Here is a 9049-nt window from a genome sequence, read left to right on the forward strand (position 1 = left end):
AGAATCATTGATTAACTGTCTCCTGCACACCGCCTACTGGGGATCAAGCCTGAAATGCAGGCATGTGCCCTGACTAGGAATTTAACTGGTGACCTTTTGGTGCATGGAATAACACTCAATCAACTGAGCCAACCCAGTCAGATTTCTTTTTTCAATAGAATCTTATGTTCTCAATAGCTTAGCCCAGCACAATTGCTTAAGTAATCATAGCATTTCAGATGTCAGATGGCTTTTATTGAAGAAAATGCTCATAATACAGGTATCTTAAAAAAATTTTTTTCAAAATTATTTTTTAATCATATTTGACATATACTATTATATTCATTTCAGGTGTACAATATGGTGATTTGAAAAATATATCCCTTATGAAAGGTAATATAGAGTATTTATAAGTATGGTGTAGGCCAGTGATGGCAAACCTTTTGAGCTCGGCGTGTCAGCATTTTGAAAAACCCTAACTTAACTCTGGTGCCGTGTCACACATAGAAATTTTTTGATATTTGCAACCATAGTAAAACAAAGACTTATATTCTTGATATTTATTTTATATATTTAAATACCATTTAACAAAGAAAAATCAACCAAAAAAATGAGTTTGTGTGTCACCTCTGACACGCGTGTCATAGGTTCTCCATCATGGTGTAGGTAGGCCAACATGCGTCAGAATAAGTTTTATTAAAATACCTATTTGGGGACCCATGTTAGAAATAAGGTGAGCCCCCCAATTCAGGGGTCCTGGTAGAACACAAAACATACTTGGGAGCCAGGCAGCAAGGCAAATCTCTTTACTTCTATGTAGAAGGGTGCGCACACATGGTCTGGAAGCAGGCACACACCTAGCAGGCAGTCTGCTCGGCTTTATAAACCCTGACACATGTGACTTGTCCTTCACTCTTGATTGGAGCTCAAGTGCACCATCTTTCGTGATTGGCTAATTCAAAGCAGCTTTATAATCCCTGAGACTCGTGACCTGTCCCTTGCTCTTGATTGGAGCTCAGACGCACAGTCTTTCACGATTGGCTAATTCAAAGGGAGGGGCTGGCCTTTGCCGTTTCAAGATGGCGGTTCCCAGGGGAGCTGCAAGCCATGAGGCCCACATGGTGGCTGCCAAGTCACACAGTCCAAAATGGCAGCTGTCTAAACTGTTCTTTGACAGAAAAGATGACTTGTTTATTCTCATACCCAGACCTTCAGAATCAGAATCTCTGGGAGTGGGATCCCAGAATGCATTACACATGCACACACACACACACACACACATACACACACACACACACTGATTTCAGAGAGAGGAAGGAAGAGGGAGAGAGACATTCACACATCAATGCTGAAAGAGAATCATTGATTGGCTGCCTCCTTTACGCCTCCTACTGGGGATTGAGTCCACAACTTGGTCATGTACCCTGACCAGGAATCGAACCAGTCACCTCTTAGTTCATGGGTCAATGCTCAACCACTGAGCCACACTGCCAGGACCAGAATGCATCTAAAAATATATCTTGGATTCCAAAGTCCCCTGTCCCTTAAGCCAGTCCTGGAGAAGTCAGCTGGGTTTCAGCAGAGCCAGAAACAAGGCCAGTGTCCAGAGCTTCAATTCCATGTTGCAGCCTGGTGAAGCTGAGCATTCAGGACAGTTTAAAATCCGTTAGTCCATGTGTGGAGTCCAACCTGGCTGTGCACCATGTGGGCACGGGAGGGAAGCCCCCTGTAGCAGGAGTCCCAAGAGGGCCAGGCCGAGAGAGAGAGAGAGAGAGAGAGAGAGAGATAGAGAGAGAGAACAAACTTCCTTTGTTTGGAAGTTTTAAATATTCAGGTTTTGCCGGCTTCCAGTGGCCATGCCCATTTTCACCACTGACTAGCTTTCAGGTGTGATTGATGGACAAGCACCTTTCCATGTCACCCAGACCTTATGGGATACTGCTCAGTCATATGAAAAAGAATGAGATACTGCCATTTGTGACAACATGGATGAATCTTGAGAGTATCATGCTAAGAAAAATAAGTCAGACAAAAAAGAAGGAAAACTATGTGATTTCACTCATATAAAGGACATGAAACAGAGCAGCAAATGAACAAACAATAACAAACAAATCATAGACAACAGTATGGAGGGGAAGGGGATGGTGGGGAGAGAATGAAGCGGGTAAAGGGGGATCAAATATATGGTGATGGAAGGAGACTAGACTTTGGGTGGTGAGCACACACGCAATAGTATATAGGTTATGCATTATAGAATTGTACACTTACCAAAACACCCAGACCCACCCGGATTCTCTGGCAGGTCACACCCATTTGCACGAAAGCAGCATTGTTCCATGATCAACTACTCATTAAACAAACCTAATTTCTGTTTTTAGGTTCAAAATTATGGTACCTCATAGATGGCAAACAACCATGGCTACTGCATGATGCCTGGCACCCCTTAAAACAACAGACACAAATGTGCCCCTTCATTATGTTGGATCTGGCTCTGCCAGTCCAGTTTTGTAGTCTAGTTTTCAGTTCCTGTTCCACTCCGTGTTTTCCTAATACCGCCTTTGGCACAAGAAGGGAATGTTCTGAGATTAGTTTGCAGGGGAGAAGGAATCTCTGATCTGGGCAGTCGCTCTGCTTGAGATTGTCTGAAGGTCGCCTTGGGTAAGCCAGTGTCCTCTCTCCAGTATGGATGTGATAAAAGACATCGTCGTAAGGTCAGCCTGTACATACTATTGCTCTGTCATCTCTGATTGCTCACAATTGGCATTTTTGAAGTGATCTGCAAACACACTAAAAACTTTAAGGACAATTTGCACGGAAACGTAAAGATTCCATTTCTTCCCCAAAGACCACTATACTGCATGGTGGATGCAGTGTTGTGGTAGAATTATTTGGGGCTATGGGAAACAACAACCATACCTTACAATCATGTAGTGCTTCTTCACTGAGGGGCATTCCAAATTTTCTCCAAAAACAGCAACAAAAATCTATGACAAAAAACCCCTCAATTTTCTAATGCAGAGCATGTTTATAAAGGTCTCCAGGATAGAAATTAAGCTAAACCCTGCTTATCAATGCACTCTATAAAAGGCGGACTAAATTCAACAAGTATGTATTAATCATGTCTTGTGAGCCCAGCACAGGGTCTAATCCCAAATCCCATCTCTCAATCGCCAGAGCACTCTCATTATCTTGAAAGATGTATTTCCATTTCCCCCAGATTTCAACTAATAAAACTAATTGAAAGTCACTTCTTCTTCCTCGTTTTTTTTTTTTTTTAATAAGTAGTATTCCCATGAATTGGAAAGAGGAGAGAGGTTGTTTTAAATTTTCAATTCTTTGGAATGACATAATTCCCAGATGATTGCAGATCACTTATTCGTCTAGGTACTCAGGTATTTTACCAAGCCCTCTATCAATCTCCAGTATATCCTGAAACCATGTTCTTTGAAAAACCTGAATTATATTAAATTAAAAATTATTTTAATTATATTAAATTATATTACATTAAAATTATATTAAATTAAAAATTGCTAAAATATTTCTTCCCAATGCCATTTAATTTATGTAGGACCATAGACATGCCCCAGTCCCCACTTGATGAGGTGATAATGAAGTGAAAATACATTTTTTAAAAGCCTACTTTTTGTTTTGGCTCTGTATATACTATATTATTTTGGAAATGTACCATCTATCATCTTGAAAACTTAAGCTATATAAGTCATTTCACTGCAAAGATATATGGACATATCTACATTTCTATCTACATAGTTGTTTCATGGACTTACAAAGTATATTCATAGATTATTATACTAGAGGCCCAGTGCACAAAATTCATGCACGAGGGGGCAGTGTCTTCAGCCCAGCTTGTACCCTCTCCAATCTGGGATGGCTCGGGAGATGTCCAACTGCCAATATTGGGCCTAAACTGGCAGTCAGACATCCCTCTCACAATCCAGGACCACTGGCTTCTAACTGCTCGCCTGCCTGCCTACCTGATTGCCCTTAACCACTTCTGCCTACCAGCCTGATCACCCCCTAACCGCTCCCCTGCTGGTCTGATCACCCCCAACTGCCCTCCCCTGCTGGTCTGATCGCCCCCAACTGCTCAAAAACCTTCTCCCCAAGGGTTGAGGAGGGGGCAGAAAAAATTGGAAGACATCCCTCACTATTGCACATGGACCCTATATACAGGCCCACCTGGCCCAGGCCAGCAGGATGCTTGGCATATTCTCGGATCCCTGCTCAGGGGCAGGAGGGGTGACTGGTGGCAGCACACAGGAGAGGGGACCTCTGGGTGGCCACTCTGGTCCTGGCTACTGGTCCTGGCACTTCCTGGTCCTCAGTTCTTTCCTGGTCCTGCCTGCAGCCCTAGTCCCCCTACCTGGCTCAACCTCCCCGCTCCATCCTGACCTTAGATGGCCCCCTTTGCTCCTGGCGGCTCTGTCCTCCCCTCCCAGCCTGGAGGTCCCGAGGGGAGGTTATGGCTTCTCAGAGACTCCCCGGCAGCCCTGTCATTCGTGTTCACACAGGGGAAGGGGTGCGTGTGGCAAGAGCAGCTGTGTAAATGCAGGTGCAGGGGCAAGTCCTCCAGGGTCACTTGGACAGTTTGCTGATGATGCAGATCAGGGCCGTGTTCTTGTCCTTGAGGCGCTGATTGTCAGCCTGGAGGTTAAACAGGCCCTCAGCTCCTCTTTCAGCTCAGCGGCCTTGTGCTCCAGGGCCCTGCACTCAAATCTCTCCAGCTCCAGGAGGGCCAGCCTCTCTGCAAAGCGCTCCTGCCTCTGCATGGCATGCTCCAGCTCCACCTTGAGCTGTGCCAGCCAGCAGCGTGATCTCGGTCAGGGCCTCACAAAGTCTCTCGTTCTCAACACACAGCTCTCTATAGAGCTTCCTGAAGCCTCCCTCGGGCTCTTCTGATTCAGGCTGCGGTTCTGGGTTGAGGGCCCACTGCCATCAAGGGGAAGGGCTGGATTCTGGGCTGATGTCCACTGGCTTCGCCTCCTCCCCCTTCACAGGCCCTCTCCTCTCATCGCCAACTCTGCAGTGCTCCCTGGAGGCCTGTGGTCCCTGTCCCTGTCCTTGCCAACTCTGCAGTGGTCCCTGGAGGCCTGTGGTCCCTGTCCTGCCCGTCAGGCACCTCTACTCTCTGGGCAGGGCCATTAGAATTCTCAACCCCAGGGACTTGGGGCTGCCAGGAAGGGTCCAGGCTCTGTGCAGCATGCTCTTGATCTTGAGTCCGATGGGGCAGGCCAGTGGGGGGAAGGGCTGTGAGGATGGCCGGCCCCACCCCCTGATCGGGTTGCTTTGCTGGCTACAGTGGGCGGCGGTGGCACTTCACTGGAGGCTGTTGGGAGCTGCCAATGCCCACAGGAGGTGGGAGAAAGAAGTGGGAGCGAGCCGCTGCCACCCCTGGGACCCATGGGAGGTGGATGGGAGTCGCTGCCACCTGTGGGAGGTGGGAGGAGGATGGACCAAGAGGTCTGCAGTTCAGCCAGCTTGCCAGTCAATGCCACCTCATGGCAGGGGGAGTGGCCGCGGGACCCAAGCCTGGTGTTCGGTCGTCCGTCCGGATGTTTAGGTCATGACGGACCCTGGCTCTTTATATATTAGGATCTTATCATTAATAAAAATTCACATTAAAAACTCTATTTAAAGTAAACTTTTGTTAATTGTTACATTTCATACAATTATAACCTCCTAGGGCTTCCTTGTGGCACTTAAGACAGAGTCAATAGGGGGTATACAAAATTCCCAAGTGATTTTGACATGTGAACAGATCACATCGCTTGAGCCAAAATGCATTGTTTTGTTAAATTTTACTTAAATTTTCTTAATTGATGAGAGAGAGAGAGAGAGAAACATCCACTTGTTGTTCCATTAATCCATACAACAATTGGCTTATTCCTGTATGTGCCCCGACCAGGATCGAACCCACAATCTTATATGGTGATGGTGCTCCAACCAACTGGGCTGCCCGGCCAGGGCAAGACTCGTTTTTTAATGCAGCTGGCTGTTCTAACAGCTGGTGACCCACCAGGGCCACAGAGCAGACATGTTTGCTAAAACATTTGAGGCAGCCCTAACTGGTTTGGCTCAGTGGATAGTGCGTCGGCCTGCGGACTGAAGGGTCCCAGGTTCGATTCCAGTTAAGGGCATGTACCTTGGTTGCAGGCGAAGCACATTCTGATTCCAGAATCAACATTGCATAGTGATTATTTTATCTCTCTTTTTTGTTTGTTCAATAATTACATTATTTTACTTTCAATAATCCTCACTTTCCTGACGGTACTGATATGGGGTAGGAGAAAGAGACAACTTCTTTTCTTTTCAAAAGCAATACTTAAAAAATAATGCTTTTATTGATTTTAAAGAGAGAGGGAGAGAGAAACATCGATTGGCTGCCTCCTACATGACCCCTACTGGGGATTGAGCTCGCAACCCAGGCATGTGCCAAGACCAGGAATCGAATTGGTGACCTCTTGGTGCATGAGATGACGCTCAACCAATTCAGCAATACAGGCTGGGGCCAGAGACCACTCTTTTTAAAAAAAGTTAAAGTTGGTATTTTAATCATCCAAAGGCAGGGACTATAAAGAACATTCTAATCATATGATCACACCACATTTTTGTGTTTAAATCAAGTCAGGGCTATAATGGTGATTAATAACACACATCGAGTAAAAAAGTCAACTGGTGTGATTATGAAGGGCAAATTTTTCTGGTTTTAGTGGGGAAAACAAAATAAGCATATAATTAATCTTTACATTCCATTCTGCTTGCACAAGGCTCTCTAGCCTTTTAAAAACTCTTCATACTTCTGTTATAAATCACACTTGGAATTACATGCTTTGAAAATGTGCTATTAACCAAATTTCATCTTGGCAGCTGGTTCGAATATTTATTTGAGACTCTAGCAGTGGTGGCACTCACAATTTGACACAGATGGCAGGATTACAGAGGCATTCTGCACTACCAGCAAGGTAGTCTATTTGAATTTTCTTAAAATGTCACTGCTTTGAAGTTTGAGGGGACGTAATTTACCCTTTGACCCTGTCCTCAGGGAAGCACAGAGAAGATTTGGAATGCTAACTCAGAAACAGTGATTCTGAAGATGTGTTCAGCTTTCTGGGAGAGTGAGTGTAAGAGGCTGGCACCCACAGGACCCTGGCCTCCCACCTCCTTCCAGCTCACTTATTCTGTCCTCTTGTAAGGATGTTGACTTCATTCTCTGGGTCTTTGGAGACTTAGTGCTGGAACTAAGTCAATTCATTTTCCTCATCAGAAAAGAGTAAGGCCCTGGCCTGTGTTGCTCAGTTGGTTGTGCACGTCCTGTGCACCTAGGGTTTGCCAGTTGGATTCCTGGTCAGGGCACATGCCCGAGTTGCGGCTTGACCCCTGGTAGAGGGCGTGCAGGAGGCATCCAATCGATGTTTCCCTCTCACATCAATGTTTCTCTCCCTTCCTCTCTAAAAATAAATAAAAAATCTTAAGAAAAAGAAAAGATTAAGAGAAGAATAAAGTGTGTGGAGGCAAAATGCATGTTGTCAGCATTTCTCTCCCGACTTCAGCTATTAGAGTCCTCAAAGTCCTCCTCTTGGTAGAATCTGAATGTGTTTAGCACAGAGTCTGGCACAGAAAAATCTTGACAAATGAATGTTTCCTCAAGTTAGACTTTCCTTGGGTTATTTGGACTCACTGGTAATTTTTATTTGTTCACTTATTTATTCATCCTTTCAACCCATAGATTTTTTTTGAGAGCCTACTAAGTAGCCCACAACAATGCAAAGAATTTGATGAATATTTTACCTAGACACTGGATTTCTTTCTTTCTTTATAGAGAAGAAGAGAAACATTTATTAAAAATATTTAACTGTCTAATACATTAGACTTTAATCCAGCGGTTCTCAACCTGTGGGTCGCGACCCCTTTGGGGGGTTGAATGACCCTTTCACAGGAATCGCCTAAGACCATCGGAAAACACATATATAATTACATATTGTTTTTGTGGTTAATCACTATGCTTTAATTATATTCAATTTGTAACAATGAAAATACATTCTGCATATCAGATATTTACATTACGATTAATAACAGTAGCAAAATTGCAGTTATGAAGTAGCAACGAGAATAATTTTATGGTTTGTGGGTCACCACAACATGAAGAACTGTGTTAAAGGGTCGCGGCATTAGGAAGGTTGAGAACCACTGCTTTAACCCATATTTATAGCAAAGAATTCTTACAAGGAAGAATAAACAGCTTTATGTTACAATCAGTATAAGACATATCCACATAGGGGACTTCTTTGTAGTGTAATAACACCATACATCTGAAATGACCATTTGCATATAAAAGCTTCCAATGATGCGTCTATGCACAATGATTAAAAAATTCAACACAAACAGATCCACAACATACAATTAATGCAAGCTATCCACAGCTAGCCCAATAATCAATGATGAGGAAATACTGGAGCAGGCTTAGTTCTACTTTGCCTGAAGTTACATATAGTAAGACTGACTTGTATTGTTGTGGAGACCAACATTCGCGAGAATAAGACCACCGACTCCAATTAGGTCTTGAACGGCAAGCGAGGATTTATTGAGCTGGCCAGCGAGTACAGTCACAGCACCCTGCTGAAGCAGAGGCTGAACTGCAGTGCCAACTACAGGAGTTAGATTTTATTATTAAATTCTGTGGCGGCCCAGAGAAAAATGTGTCTTTCAAATTCTGGGGCCCCCAATATGGAGGAAACTCTGTTTATTTATACTTTTTCCAGTCCTTTGTCTCCCAAATTTGGAAGGAGACTTCCGGGCCTTCTGAAAAAGTTGGCCTGCGTGCTGGGAGGAGGCCATGAGACCATATCTCAAGGCCTGGCCTGATGTCAGTACCTTCCTATCTGTGTGTTTTAGGAACAGACAGCACAGCATGACCCGTCTGGCCAAAGAGTCAGATATGCAGCCCAGCACACAACTACCTCGGAGAGAAAGTTGCCCTCGAGTTCTGACCGATGCCAGACAGTCCCGCTTCTCCCGTATGAGTCTGGGTCCCTAGAGACTTGCCCGGACCTGG

Source organism: Myotis davidii, unplaced genomic scaffold (genome assembly GCF_000327345.1).
Source record: "Myotis davidii unplaced genomic scaffold, ASM32734v1 scaffold271, whole genome shotgun sequence".
NCBI classification, from domain to species: Eukaryota; Metazoa; Chordata; class Mammalia; order Chiroptera; family Vespertilionidae; genus Myotis; species Myotis davidii.